Genomic DNA, 15,980 nt, shown 5'->3' on the forward strand with positions numbered 1-15,980 from the left:
AAGCTTTGTGGCTCTTCGAGGATGCTGAGTATCCCCCTGATGCAGATAGCCTTTGGGGAGCTACCAGTGCGCACCTCCACACCTCCCTCTTGGCGACACCTTCACCGCCAATCTCAGACGCCTTAATGCCCTCCTAACAGGGACGATCCTTGGTGTTAATTTTTTTTTTTAAATACGTTTTCTTTCTTGATTTTCAAACAGACAATTCAACGAAAGTATTTGTGCATAAACATTCGGCACATTACCAATACAGTATGCTCGCCTAGCTCCTTGTATGTTGGCTTACACCAATGTAGGACAGTAAGGCACAATATGGTATCACTTCATAAACTAATGCATGATTGACATTACAGTAGGACAGGACATATGACCTCATCTGACAGGCAGTGCTAATTTTTTGTTACACATTCTTAGCTTAGCTATGCTATGTTTCAGCTGTTACGGTGGTTTCCAGACGCATGTGTGGCATAGCATGTCTGGGTGTTCTGGGATGGAATACATGTATTTAGGGACAGTATAACTTTTATTCGTGAGGGATGTATAGACATGGCAGTGGTACCTTCCCTCGTGACACCTTAGGGCGCAGGCATCTCAGTTTCAGCAGTTTGGTTCTCGCGCTGGTGCACCAAAAGGTAGCCCGTCAGGGGCCCCCAAATATCTCTGGGTCTGGAGGTCCAAGGTAGCAGTTCCGCATATGTTGTGAGTTGTTCCTGACAGAAAACCAAGTCATCTATCCAGACCTTGAATTTGGGTGCCCTCCCCCTGCCTCAGCGGCAAGCCACTCGCCTCTTGGCCATGAGCAGTGCAAGGGCTACATACTTGGAGTGTGCTGTCTGTATTGGCTTGACAAAGCCCAGTAAGGCCAGCAACGGTGTGGGCTCAACGTGGGTACCTGTCATCAGGTCTATGGCTGCAAAGACCTGACTCAAGTAATCATGCACTCCCGAACACTCCCGGACCAGGTACAGAAAGTCAGCTCCTGATGCCTGGCATCTGTCACATCTGTCCGAGTCTCATAGTTTGTATCTAAACAACTTGGCTGGGGTTTATTACAACCGATAGAGACACTTGTAGTGTGTTATATGTAGCCTGCGGCTGGCCGACACCTGTTCAGTTTGTGAACAGCAGTATTCCCATTGTTCATCTGTCAAATCAAATCCCATCTCTGCACTCCATCGTGTGCGTGATAGTGTAGCTGGTTCCACTTTCTGTGTGTGTACTATATGGTATATCATGGACACGAGGCGGCCTGCCGTCGTACTTTTTAGTACCAACTGTAATGGAGCAAGGGGGTTCGTCCGAAAAAACTCCGGTGTTAGTGAGCAGACTCCCTGTCTGAGTCATATATATAAAAAGGCATCAAAGGAGTTTGTTGCAATCCCTGAAATATATGCTCGGCCTTACGGAATTGACCATTGTGGTAGAGGTCCCCCCAGGTTTTAATGTGAGTTCGTTCCTTGAATTTATGGAATGTTTTCTCTTGGAGGAGGGGCATTTTGAGATGATACGTGAGAGGCAGCAGTGAGGAATAAAGCAGGGGGGCTTCCAGCATGCGACCTATACGCTGCCATGCAGTGATTGTGCATGTAACAGTGGTCGGTGTCTTTTCCCTAGCGCGAGGTGTGTCATATATTTCGCCGTCAATGGGGATGGGGTCCGCAAGCCAGTTTTCCTCTGCCACTTGTGGCATATATCTTGGCTGATGCACCCAGTAGAATGCGTAGTAGGCCTGCACACTTATGTAGTATAATTCAAAGTTTGGTATATCAAACCCACCTTGCGAGTGGGGTCTGGTAAGTATATTCCACTGTAGTCTCGGCTGTTTACCTCCCCACACCAAACGTATCAACTCTGACCTGAGTGTTTAAAAAAATATCCCCCTGGATGTAATGTAACGTTTAAAAAGAGATAGAGTAGTTGGGGGAGTATCACCATTTTAATTCCGGACGCCCGCCCTGCCATTGAGAGGGGTAGTGTGATCCAACAGGTGACTATGGGGCATATTATCAAGTAAGGGACATAATTATCGCCTGTGCCACATATTTTGCTTTTTTGTATCGCACACTTTAACTGAGAAATTTCGCATTCCTTCCGTCATATTATCAAGACTTTGGGAACATGCGATGCTGTCTGTGAAAGTATGCGATGATTCCCGCAAACATGCGGTAGTAAATAATGCGATACCTTGGCATCGGCATGCCAGCGGTGCGTTAGTGGCGATAATAATTAAGGTAACGAGTGAATACTTCTGAAAGAACCAGATATAGGCACTATTGTGCATTTACACACTACTCTGAAAAAGCATTAGAGGCACATAGCAGACACAACAGATGCAGGCACTTTTTGTGCAAGGCCACAGTACACTGAAAGCGTACTGGAATAGAAGCTGGTCTCATACCTCCATATAACACCGCGTTTAGTCAGAATGTTATCAGGTGTAAAAACCTGCGTACATCAGGGCTTAGCGCAAATTCTTTTATCGTGGGAAAACATTGGTAATACAGCAAAGTGGTGTTCGCTACTTTTACTGTGTAAATTTGGTTAGGAACGCCTACCTTGCATGTCATTAGCGATAAATATCGCTGACATGCAAGGTGATAAAAAAAGCGACAGCTAACCCCTGAAAGCTTGCGCTAACGCATGTTAGCGCAGGGTTGATAATCGGGCGATAAAAACATCGCCGTTTTTTTCGGCAAAAATTGCCGCAAAAGCGGCGATATGGCCCTTGATAATATGCCCCGTAGTCTGTTATCTGGTTCAGCTCTGTGCCATAATTAAGGAGCATCTGTTCGTCTCTATCCCTAGTAATATTAATGCCCAGATAGCGCAGATCCTGGTCGCACCACTCTAAGGGGTAATCCAGCAGGAAACGAGTCGTTGCTGTCGTTAGGGGAAAAATGCAGGCTTTTCCCCAGTTATTTGAATCCCCGAGAGTTTCCTAAAGACTATAAATTCTCTGAGGACCGGGTTTAAATTTTGTTGTGGGTCTCGAATATATAAAGTGATATCGTCAGCATATAGAGATATAATTATCTGCCTCATATTGCAGCGTAGGGTTTTATCATTATGGTGTTGCCTCAGTTTTGCCGCCAATGGCTCAATCGCAAGCGCGAAAAGTAAGGGGGATAGGGGGCACCCCTGCCGGGTGCCTTTGGTAATTGGTAAAGCCTGGGAAATGCGACCGTTTATTAGAACCTTAGCAAGTGGTATAGTAGCTGGATTCAGGAGAGGAAGAGGGGTGGGAAACCCATTCGTAACATCACCCCGAAGATATAGTCCCACTCAACTGAATCAAAAGCCTTAGTGGCATCTACAAAAACAGCCGCCAAGGGCAGCTCTGGGGAAACGTTATTTAAAATGGTAAAGAGGGTTCTTAAATTATGAGAGGTAGCTCTCCTGGGTACAAAACCCGATTGGTCGGGGAGGATCAGATTTTCCATCAGTAGGCTAAGACGGTTTCCCATAAGCTTAGCTAGAATTTTGGCATCGCAATTAAGAAGGGACAGTGGCCTGTAGGAATCACACTGACGGGGTGACTTCCCGGGCTTCAGAAGTGAGATAATGAGAGCCTCCTTTATAGATGGTGGGAGCCAGTGTCCAGCGAATCCTCATACACCTCATGCAGTATAGGGGCCATCTGATCTATATACGTTTTGTAGAACTCTATAGGAATGCCGTCCGTACCTGTAGCCTTCCCAGATTGCATGTGCATGATTGCCTCCCTAACCTCATCCAGCTCGAACGGGCGCATAAAACCTCCCGCTGCGAGGGCCGTGGCTTGAGGGGTCATGATCCTGCAGGACCTGGTCCACCCTGACCAGTGCGGGTTCATGCCTGCTAGGGGCACTCGCCACTGCATCCGCCGTCTCCACCTGGCTCTGGCCCACCGTGAGCGGCTAACCCCGTACCTAGCGCTGCTCTTTATAGACTTCGAGAAGGCTTTCGACACAGTGAACTGGGATTATCTGCAGGATGTGTTGGACAGGATGGGTTTCGGTCCCTCGTTCCACCATCTTATCAAAGTTCTCTACACTACTCCCCGAGCCCGTGTACTCATTAATGGGGAGCTTTCTGAGGCCTTCCCGATCCGGAGGGGCAAGCGCCAGGAGTGTCCCCTTTTCCCCCTCTAGTTCGCGTTAGCGATAGAGCCCCTGGCGGCGCTCATCCGGCAGGATCCACTTATCCGGGGTTGGGCCTGGGACTCGAGCCAGGTGGACAAGATAGCCCTATATGCAGACGACGTTCTGCTATACCTGGCGGACCCGGATAGTTCTGGCCTCAGGTGCCTGGAGGTTCTGTCTGCTTTCGAGCGGGTCTCCGGGCTGCGCCTCAATGCGGCAAAGTCCACTTTGGTCCCACTGCATCCCTCTAGGGAATGCTACGACTGGCAGTTGGATATCCCCCTAATGAGACATTCGGTTAAATACCTTGGCGTCTGGGTAGCTCTTCTACCGGAGCTTGAGTGGGCCTTGAATGTTACGCCTTTGGTCGTCAGGATGAAGGCAGATCACAAGAGATGGCAGACCCTCCCCTAAACCCCTTGTGCAGAAGCGCACTCTTTAAAATGATGGTCCTCCCCCGTTTCCTTTACATATTGCAGAACATTACTATCCATCTCCTGGGTAGTTGGTTTCGCGAGCTTGATGGCGTCCTCACCCGGTTTCTCTCGGAAGGAGGGAGACCGTGCTTATCCCTGGCACACTGTCGTATCCCCCCCTTTGATGGGGGTATGGGGTGACCGATCTCCACCTCCACTACCTGGCCACGAAACTCATTGTCATCCACGACTGGTATGCGGGCGGCTGGTCCGACCCTGCCTATCGTGAGTAACTTAGTATGTTGGATTTCACGCGGGTCCAGGCGCTTTTGTATGGTAGCCCAGTGCCACAGGCAATGCCATCGGTCACCAGGATGGTATTTCTGGCGTGGCGCGCGGCGCTATGTCACGTGGGGTGGGACCGGAAACTCACTCGACAGACGCCACTTTGGCATGGGTCCTGGAGGCAGGAGGTTTAGTCCCTGCAGGGGTTCCGGTGATGGGACCTCATTGGGGTTTCAGTGCTCGGTGATGTTTGGGTGCGATACCACATCCACTCCTTTGCAGACCTGCAGCAACGCCACGCCCTTCCTCCCTCCCAGCTCTATAGATATCTGCAACTCAGACACGCCCTCTACACATATGTTTCACCTCCTGTCTCCCTTCCAGAGTTCAGCCCGCTGGAGGACCAGGTGATGATGGGGAACCTAGGGCGCGGGAGGGTTGTCCCGCATATACTGGTCCCTGGTAAACAATGTTCCCGCTTCCCTAGATCAGCTTAGGGCTCTATGGGAGGGATGGCTGGGCCCCTAGAAAAGGCGGATTGGAGGGCCGCCCTCATGGCGCCCAAAACCCTGACCATGTCCTCCAAGTTACGCCTGGTTCAACTGTACTACCTTCATGCGGCATACCTCACCCCGGTACGTCTCTTTCGGGCCCGGTTGAACCCCTCTCCAGCATGCCCAAGATGCGCCTTCGCCCCTGCCGATTCTTATCATATGCTATGGTGCTGTCCGGCGCTGGCGCCGTTTTGGAGGGGGTGGAGCGTGAGCTTACCAAGGCCCTGGGCTAGGAGGTTTCCCACGATCCAATACGTATGCTGTTGGGGGTGTTTGATGGCTTGGATGGCTCTAGGGTGGATAAGCGCCTTTTGGGGACAGCTGTGGCGGTGGCCAAGAGAGACATAGCAGCGCACTGGTCCCAGGCCAAGGCGCCTACTGTGCGGAGATGGAGGAAGGGAGTGGACTGGTATGGGATCCAGGAAGAGGCCCTATTTGAAGCCCTGGGATGTCCTGACTGTTGGAGAGTAGGGTCTGCTATCCTATGGTCACCCCAATTTTTGCTTATTGCTTCACTGGTTTTCGACTTAATGTGGCGGTGGGCCTGCTAATCAGACCCAAAGCCTTCTGCTCTCTCTCTAAATTCACATACATGTACTATAGGTACATCACCAATTTGGTACTGGACACCTTGTCAGCCCCTGTACCATGCAATATAGGTGCTCAGGGCATGTGCATCCAAGGCCTACCAGGGGCTGTACGTTCAACTGGTCCGGGGTCATCGTTTTTCATCATAAAATTGATTTTATAGACTCTACATAAAATGATTCAAAATGTCATTTGGATCGGGCCTCATGTTGAATAACCACTTTTTAAACCCTCACAGTTACCAAAATTGTCATTTTTACAGAGTTTTGCTTACTCAGAAGCTTCACTTTTGTCCAATTTCAGGCACAGAAATCACTTTAAACACACTTATTTTAGTTGAAAAAGTAATAATTCACATCCAACAGTAATTTAAAGTCAAAAGATTAAATGTTAAAATGTCATCATCTTTTTTTTATTTATTTTTTATTTTATTTTTTATTTATGTATTTATTATTATTTTTTTTTATTTTGTTTAATTATTTTTATATTTTGTATTTTTTTATTTTTTTGTATTTTTTTTTTTAAATATTGTACGTTCGACTGGTCCGGTGTCATCGTTTTTCATCATAAAATTGATTTCATGGACTCTACCAAAAATGATTCAAAATGTCATTTGGATCGGGCCTCATGTTGAATAACCACTTTTTAAACCCTCACAGTTACCAACATTGTCATTTTTACAGAGTTTTGCTTACTCAGAAGCTTCACTTTTGTCCAATTTCAGGCACAGAAATCACTTTAAACACACTTATTTTAGTTGAAAAAGTAATAATTCACATTCATCATTAATTTAAAGTCAAAAGATAAAATGTTAGAATTTCATCATTTTTTTTTTTTAAATTTAAATTATTATATATATATTTTTTTTAATTTTGTTCAATATATATATATATATATATATTTTTTTGTATTTTTTTTTTTAAATATTGTACGTTCGACTGGTCCGGGGTCATCGTTTTTCATCATAAAATTGATTTTATGGACTCTACCAAAAATGATTCAAAATGTCATTTGGATCGGGCCTGATGTTGAATAACCACTTTTTAAACCCTCACAGTTACCAAAATTGTCATTTTTACAGAGTTTTGCTTACTCAGAAGCTTCACTTTTGACCAATTTCAGGCACATAAATCACTTTAAACACACTTATTTTAGTTGAAAAAGTAATAATTCACATCCAACAGTAATTTAAAGTCAAAAGATTAAATGTTAAAATGTCATCTTTTTTTATTTTTTAATTTTAATTTTTTATTTTATTTATGTATTTATTTATTTATTTATTTATTTTTTGTTTAATTATTTATTTATTTATTCATTATTATTTTTTTTAAAATATTGTACGTTCGACTGGTCCGGGGTCATCGTTTTTCATCATAAAATTGATTTTATGGACTCTACCAAAAATGATTCAAAATGTCATTTGGATCGGGCCTCATGTTGAATAACCACTTTTTAAACCCTCACAGTTACCAAAATTGTCATTTTTATAGAGTTTTGCTTACTCAGAAGCTTCACTTTTGACCAATTTCAGGCACAGAAATCACTTTAAACACACTTATTTTAGTTGAAAAAGTAATAATTCACATCCAACAGTAATTTAAAGTCAAAAGATTAAATGTTAAAATGTCATCATCTTTTTTATTTTATTTGTATTTTTTTTATTTTTTTTATTTATGTATTTATTTATTTATTTATTTTTTTGTTTAATTATTTATTTATGTATTTATTTATTTATTTTTTAAATATTGTACGTTCGACTGGTCCGGGGTCATCGTTTTTCATCATAAAATTGATTTTATGGACTCTACCAAAAATGATTCAAAATGTCATTTGGATCAGGCCTCATGTTGAATAACCACTTTTTAAACCCTCACAGTTACCAAAATTGTCATTTTTACAGAGTTTTGCTTACTCAGAAGCTTCACTTTTGACCAATTTCAGGCACAGAAATCACTTTCAACACACTTATTTTAGTTGAAAAAGTAATAATTCACATCACACAGTAATTTAAAGTCAAAAGATTAAATGTTTAAATTTCATCTTTTTTTTTTAATTTTTCTTTTTTTTTAATTTTTCTTTTTTAAAATTTTGTTCAAATTTTTTTTTGTATTTTTTTTTCAAATATTGTACGTTTGACTGGTCCGGGGTCATCGTTTTTCATCATAAAATTGATTTTATGGACTCTACCAAAAATGATTCAAAATGTCATTTGGATCGGGCCTCATGTTGAATAACCACTTTTTAAACCCTCACAGTTACCAAAATTGTCATTTTTACAGAGTTTTGCTTACTCAGAAGCTTCACTTTTGACCAATTTCAGGCACAGAAATCACTTTAAACACACTTATTTTAGTTGAAAAAGTAATAATTCACATCCAACAGTAATTTAAAGTCAAAAGATTAAATGTTAAAATGTCATCTTTTTTTTTTTTTTATTTAAATTTTTTTTTTTCATTTATGTATTTATTATTATTAATATTTTTTTTATTTTGTTTAATTATTTTTATTTTTTGTATTTTTTGTATTTTTTTGAATGTTTTTTTAAATATTGTACGTTCGACTGGTCCGGGGTCATCGTTTTTCATCATAAAATTGATTTCATGGACTCTACCAAAAATGATTCAAAATGTCATTTGGATCGGGCCTCATGTTGAATAACCACTTTTTAAACCCTCACAGTTACCAAAATTGTCATTTTTACAGAGTTTTGCTTACTCAGAAGCTTCACTTTTGACCAATTTCAGGCACGGAAATCACTTTAAACACACTTATTTTAGTTGAAAAAGTAATATTTCACATCCAACAGTAATTTAAATTCAAAAGATTAAATGTTAAAATTTCATTATTTTTTATTTTTTTTTAATGTAAATTTTTTTTTTTTTTTTTTTTTATTTTTTTTTTTTAAATATTGTACGTTCGACTGGTCCGTGGTCATCGTTTTTCATCATAAAATTGATTTTATGGACTCTACCAAAAATGATTCAAAATGTCATTTGGATCGGGCCTCATGTTGAATAACCACTTTTTAAACCCTCACAGTTACCAAAATTGTCATTTTTACAGAGTTTTGCTTACTCAAAAGCTTCACTTTTGACCAATTTCAGCCACAGAAATCACTTTAAACACACTTATTTTAGTTGAAAAAGTAATATTTCACATCCAACAGTAATTTAAATTCAAAAGATTAAATGTTAAAATGTCATCATTTTTTTTTTGTAATTTAAATGTTTTTTTTTTTTATTTATTTATTTTTTTTTTTGTATTTTTTTTTTTTTAATATTGTACGTTCGACTGGTCCGGGGTAATCGTTTTTCATCATAAAATTGATTTTATAGACTCTACCAAAAATGATTCAAAATGTCATTTGGATCGTGCCTCATGTTGAATAACCACTTTTTAAACCCTCACAGTTACCAAAATTGTCATTTTTACAGAGTTTTGCTTACTCAGAAGCTTCACTTTTGTCCAATTTCAGGCACAGAAATCACTTTAAACACACTTATTTTAGTTGAAAAAGTAATAATTCACACCCAACAGTAATTTAAAGTCAAAAGATTAAATGTTAAAATTTCATCATCTTTTTTTAAATTTAAATATTTGTATTTATTTATTTTTTAAATATTGTACGTTCGACTGGTCCGGGGTCATCGTTTTTCATCATAAAATTGATTTTATGGACTCTACCAAAAATGATTCAAAATGTCATTTGGATCGGGCCTCATGTTGAATAACCACTTTTTAAACCCTCACAGTTACCAAAATTGTCATTTTTACAGAGTTTTGCTTACTCAGAAGCTTCACTTTTGACCAATTTCAGGCACAGAAATCACTTTAAATACACTTATTTTAGTTGAAAAAGTAATAATTCACATCCAACAGTAATTTAAAGTCAAAAGATTAAATGTTAAAATGTCATCTTTTTTTTTTTTTTTTTTATTTAATTTTTTTATTTTTTATTTATGTATTTATTATTATTAATTATTTTTTATTTTGTTTAATTATTTTTATTTTTTGTATTTTTGTATTTTTTTGTATATTTTTTTTAAAATATTGTACGTTCGACTGGTCCGGGGTCATCGTTTTTCATCATAAAATTGATTTTATGGACTCTACCAAAAATGATTCAAAATGTCACTTGGATCGGGCCTCATGTTGAATAACCACTTTTTAAACCCTCACAGTTACCAAAATTGTCATTTTTACAGAGTTTTGCTTACTCAGAAGCTTCACTTTTGACCAATTTCAGGCACAGAAATCACTTTCAACACACTTATTTTAGTTGAAAAAGTAATAATTCACATCACACAGTAATTTAAAGTCAAAAGATTAAATGTTTAAATTTCATCTTTTTTTTTTAATTTTTCTTTTTTTTTAATTTTTCTTTTTTTAAATTTTGTTCAAATTTTTTTTTGTATTTTTTTTTCAAATATTGTACGTTTGACTGGTCCGGGGTCATCGTTTTTCATCATAAAATTGATTTTATGGACTCTACCAAAAATGATTCAAAATGTCATTTGGATCGGGCCTCATGTTGAATAACCACTTTTTAAACCCTCACAGTTACCAAAATTGTCATTTTTACAGAGTTTTGCTTACTCAGAAGCTTCACTTTTGACCAATTTCAGGCACAGAAATCACTTTAAACACACTTATTTTAGTTGAAAAAGTAATAATTCACATCCAACAGTAATTTAAAGTCAAAAGATTAAATGTTAAAATGTCATCTTTTTTTTTTTTTTTTATTTAAATTTTTTTTGTTTTATTTATGTATTTATTATTATTAATATTTTTTTTATTTTGTTTAATTATTTTTATTTTTTGTATTTTTTTTATTTTTTTGAATGTTTTCTTAAATATTGTACGTTCGACTGGTCCGGGGTCATCGTTTTTCATCATAAAATTGATTTCATGGACTCTACCAAAAATGATTCAAAATGTCATTTGGATCGGGCCTCATGTTGAATAACCACTTTTTAAACCCTCACAGTTACCAAAATTGTCATTTTTACAGAGTTTTGCTTACTCAGAAGCTTCACTTTTGACCAATTTCAGGCACGGAAATCACTTTAAACACACTTATTTTAGTTGAAAAAGTAATATTTCACATCCAACAGTAATTTAAATTCAAAAGATTAAATGTTAAAATTTCATCATTTTTTATTTTTTTTTAATGTAAATTTTTTTTTATTTTTTTTTTATTTTTATTTTTTAAATATTGTACGTTCGACTGGTCCGGGGTCATCGTTTTTCATCATAAAATTGATTTTATGGACTCTACCAAAAATGATTCAAAATGTCATTTGGATCGGGCCTCATGTTGAATAACCACTTTTTAAACCCTCACAGTTACCAAAATTGTCATTTTTACAGAGTTTTGCTTACTCAAAAGCTTCACTTTTGACCAATTTCAGGCACAGAAATCACTTTAAACACACTTATTTTAGTTGAAAAAGTAATATTTCACATCCAACAGTAATTTAAATTCAAAAGATTAAATGTTAAAATGTCATCATTTTTTTTTGTAATTTAAATGTTTTTTTTTTTTATTTATTTATTTATTTTTTTGTATTTTTTTTTTTTAATATTGTACGTTCGACTGGTCCGGGGTAATCGTTTTTCATCATAAAATTGATTTTATAGACTCTACCAAAAATGATTCAAAATGTCATTTGGATCGTGCCTCATGTTGAATAACCACTTTTTAAACCCTCACAGTTACCAAAATTGTCATTTTTACAGAGTTTTGCTTACTCAGAAGCTTCACTTTTGTCCAATTTCAGGCACAGAAATCACTTTAAACACACTTATTTTAGTTGAAAAAGTAATAATTCACACCCAACAGTAATTTAAAGTCAAAAGATTAAATGTTAAAATTTCATCATCTTTTTTTTAAATTTAAATATTTGTATTTATTTATTTTTTAAATATTGTACGTTCGACTGGTCCGGGGTCATCGTTTTTCATCATAAAATTGATTTTATGGACTCTACCAAAAATGATTCAAAATGTCATTTGGATCGGGCCTCATGTTGAATAACCACTTTTTAAACCCTCACAGTTACCAAAATTGTCATTTTTACAGAGTTTTGCTTACTCAGAAGCTTCACTTTTGACCAATTTCAGGCACAGAAATCACTTTAAATACACTTATTTTAGTTGAAAAAGTAATAATTCACATCCAACAGTAATTTAAAGTCAAAAGATTAAATGTTAAAATGTCATCTTTTTTTTTTTTTATTTTATTTAATTTTTTTATTTTTTATTTATGTATTTATTATTATTAATTATTTTTTATTTTGTTTAATAATTTTTTTTTTTTGTATTTTTTTATTTTTTTGTATATTTTTTTTTAAATATTGTACGTTCGACTGGTCCGGGGTCATCGTTTTTCATCATAAAATTGATTTTATGGACTCTACCAAAAATGATTCAAAATGTCACTTGGATCGGGCCTCATGTTGAATAACCACTTTTTAAACCCTCACAGTTACCAAAATTGTCATTTTTACAGAGTTTTGCTTACTCAGAAGCTTCACTTTTGACCAATTTCAGGCACAGAAATCACTTTAAACACATTTATTTTAGTTGAAAAAGTAATAATTCACATCCAACAGTAATTTAAAGTCAAAAGATGAAATGTTAAAATGTCATCATCTTTTATTTTTTTTTTTATTTAAATGTAATTTTTTTTATTTATGTATTTATTTATTTTTAAATTTTGTTTAATTATTATTTTTTTTGTATTTTTTGTATTTTTTTGTATTTTTTTTTTTTTTAAGTATTGTACGTTCGACTGGTCCGGTGTCATCGTTTTTCATCATAAAATTGATTTCATGGACTCTACCAAAAATGATTCAAAATGTCATTTGGATCGGGCCTCATGTTGAATAACCACTTTTTAAACCCTCACAGTTACCAACATTGTCATTTTTACAAAGTTTTGCTTACTCAGAAGCTTCGCTTTTGTCCAATTTCAGGCACAGAAATCACTTTAAACACACTTATTTTAGTTGAAAAAGTAATAATTCACATCCAACAGTAATTTAAAGTCAAAAGATTAAATGTTGGAATTTCATCATTTTTTTTTTTTTAATTTAAATTATTATATATATATTTCTTTAATTTTGTTCAATATTACCTACTGGCGGTCGCCAGTAGGTATATATAGTTAGGATTTTTTCTCTATGGGTTTTTTGAAAATTCTATGTCTAATAACTTTGGCGTTTGTGGACGGAATTGGCTGAAATTTTCAGGAAAATGGCACATTTTGTTTCTGAGCAGCCCTTGAAAATTTGGGGGGGGTTCGTCCAGTGGGGGCCGAGAAAAAAGGGGGGTCCCAAAACGTGTTTTTAACATTGAGTTTTCCATAGGGCGGTTGGCCTCACTTTTAGCCCGAACGGCTGAATGGATTTGCACGAAACTTGGCAAAATTGTAGGGACTGGTAGCCCGATGTGCCTTTTGTAGGTCTCAATATATGTGCTCCAGTGGATTTTGAGAAATTAACGTTTAAAAAAAGATATATATCTGTAACAGCGGACCGGGCAGCGTCCCAGGACGCGTACTTTTCGCGCAACGGAGCTTTGTGAAGCGAAGCTGATTGGTTCTCCGGCGTCTGTCAACATTCCAAACAGTCCGTAGCGGCCGCCATCTTGTCTCTCGGTAGGATCGAGAGACAAGAGGAGGCGAAAGCGAAGGGGCAAATGACCATAAGGGGGAATAGTAGATCCTCGCTGACCCCCTAGGTTTGATGTGGAGGTTTTAAAAGGGCCCCGCGGGGCAAAAAAAAATAATAATAATAATAATCGAACGGCTGAATGGATTTGCACGAAACTTGGTAAAATATTAGGGACTGGTAGCCCGATGTGCCTTTGCTAGGTCTCAATATATGTGCTCCAGTGGATTTTGAGAAATTAACGTTCAAAAAAAGATATATATCTGTAACAGCGCTCCGCTTCGCGTACTTTTCGCGTTACGGAGCTTTGCGAAGCTGATTGGTTCTCCGGCGTCTGTCAACATTCCAAACAGTCCGTAGCGGCCGCCATCTTGTCTCTCGGTAGGATTGAGAGACAAGAGGAGGCCAAAGCGAAGGGGGAAATGACCATAAGGGGGCATAGTAGATCCTTCCTGACCTCTTAGGTTTGATGTACCATTTTGCCAAGTTTGGTGTAATTCCGTTCAGCCATTCAGGCTGTAGACGTATGTAAATGTCCTATGGAAAATTGCATGGGGAAAACACATTTGAAAGTGTTGAAATTTAGAACCAATTAAAATGTTACTTTGGTTTTGTATTTGTGTGTGATGAAAGTTAATTGGTTATGTATATATGTCAAATGAGAGGAAACCACAGCCATTTTGTGATACTACTGTCTGAGGTACATTTGTGAGGAATTTTTGGTGGTGAATTTCTGGTGTTTGATTTACACAGTACTAACACTTCTGCTACTTTTAAAAAGGTGAGTTGTTAATTTGTAAGGGGAACTATGTTGTACACTTGAAGATAATTTGAAAAATGTTTTCTGTTATTTATTTGCAGTCCTTCTGTTATACTAAATACTTGATGAAGTTAGTTTTATATTATGTATTACTAAAAACGATAAATGAAAGTGATTATTTTTTTCTGCAATTTACAGCAAGCAATTTCAAAATAAAATGGCTCACAATGAAGAGACCGTGGCAATTTCTTTTGAATTGTCCACTACATTGATTGAAATTGAGAGCACCAATAATGAAATATTGTCACAAGGAGGACATGACTTGTATGATTCCATTAGATTGATTGAAATGGACAGCACCAAGAATGAAATATTGTCACAAGGAGATGACTTGAATGATTCCACTACATTGATTGAAATTGAGAGCACCAATAATGAAATATTGTCACAAGGAGGAGATGGCTTGTATGATTCCATTAGATTGATTGAAATGGACAGCACCAATAATGAAATATTGTCACAAGGAGGAGATGACTTGAATGATTCCACTACATTGATTGAAATTGAGAGCACCAATAATGAAATATTGTCACGAGGAGATGACTTGAATGATTCCACTACATTGATTGAAATGGACAGCACCAATAATGAAATATTGTCAGAAGGAGGAGATGACTTGAATGATTTTTTTGATCAATCTCTTGATGGCGAATTTATCGAGTGTTTGGAGACCATAGAGTTACAAGAATCATCATTGCAGACTTTTAATGAGGAGATTCCAGATGAGATGATTGAAGAGGAAATTACTGATGAGGACATGTTACTAGTTGTTTCAAATTTAGAAAATTCTGAAGAATAAATTTATATTTAGAAATCAAAAATTGTTTGAGACATTATTTATTTTTATTTTTAATTTATGAGGTTGTAGCGAAGTGATTGTAGTATAAAATGAGACTTATAGTATAGAGTGCAACATTTTTATGTTACATGGTAAGTTTACTCATATTTACTTCCCTTCTGCCACTATATTATCTCCAATGTGTATTTGACATGTCTTCTTCATCTCCGGCCTCCTTTCTCTCACTGTGTGTCTCCGATGCATCTTATCGCTGGTATTTTGTGTAATTACAGAAGAGAGTAAAATAAAATAGTTCGGAACGTGAAAAGGGGGCAAAGTAGAGTACTCCTCACCCCCTAGGCCTTTTTAGGCGGTCCCAAAAGGATCAGTTTCTGCTTTCCTGAGAGATTATGGTATGAGTTCCATATACCACAATAACTTGCATTACAACATGCAAGATATCTATCTCCTATTACCAACTTTTGGAGATATTCGCGCTAAGCGCGAATATCTCCAAAAAGTAACACCTGCCCTGAGCAGTTCTTAGCCATGTTATCCAATGGGAGGTGGATAACATGGCTAAGAGTATTAGCTCGGTAATGCATGAATATCGCTGAGTTTTTAGCGATATTCATGCATTGCGGCCGTTTATTATCGCATTTGCGATAAACCTTGATAATAGTAAGGTTTATCTTCGATAATTTCTGACGATGCTTAGTGGTAAAAAATTGGTTGGTAAGCATCG

This window comes from Lissotriton helveticus, chromosome 4_1, assembly GCF_964261635.1.
Source record: "Lissotriton helveticus chromosome 4_1, aLisHel1.1, whole genome shotgun sequence".
NCBI lineage: Eukaryota > Metazoa > Chordata > Amphibia > Caudata > Salamandridae > Lissotriton > Lissotriton helveticus.